Below are 562 nucleotides of genomic sequence, written 5' to 3'. Positions count from 1 at the left end.
TAATCAGTAAAATCAACTATTTCTTTAAAACTATTGTTATATATGATATAGAACTCTAGAACTATTGTAAAACAAACCGGAACTCTAAAGAAATAGTTAATATTACTGATTAGGTGCGCTGCGTGAAGTTAGCGCACCTTTTTTTGAAAGTCTACTTTTTTGTATTTAATGACCGGAACTATTTAAAAATTGTTGCATAGAGCTCTAGAACTTTTCAAGAGAGTATCAGAACTCTAAAAAAAATGTCACATTTTTGAATATGGTGTGCCAAGTTCACACAGACTTGGCACACCATATTGAAAAATCTGACATTTTTTTTAGAGTTCTGATACTCTCTTGAAAAGGTCTAGAGCTCTATGCAACAATTTTATACAGTTCCGCTCATTAAATACTGTTCCGTACGGGAGCTGTCGTCCGCACGGTTCGCGGGCGGCGGGCAGCCGTGCACCAGGCGCGTTCCGCGCGCGGGCGACTGCCCCTCGCCACGGCTTCACGCCGCCGCCGCTACGCGGCAGCGCGCCGAGCCGGGGCCGTTACTCGCGGTTAAATTTCGGTGCGGCGC

This window comes from Odontomachus brunneus, unplaced genomic scaffold, assembly GCF_010583005.1.
Source record: "Odontomachus brunneus isolate Ranch 3 - 2012 unplaced genomic scaffold, Obru_v1 Obru_scaffold_008, whole genome shotgun sequence".
Lineage (NCBI taxonomy): Eukaryota > Metazoa > Arthropoda > Insecta > Hymenoptera > Formicidae > Odontomachus > Odontomachus brunneus.
The sequence above is the reverse complement of the archived record's forward strand: the minus strand, read 5'-3'. Positions refer to the sequence as shown.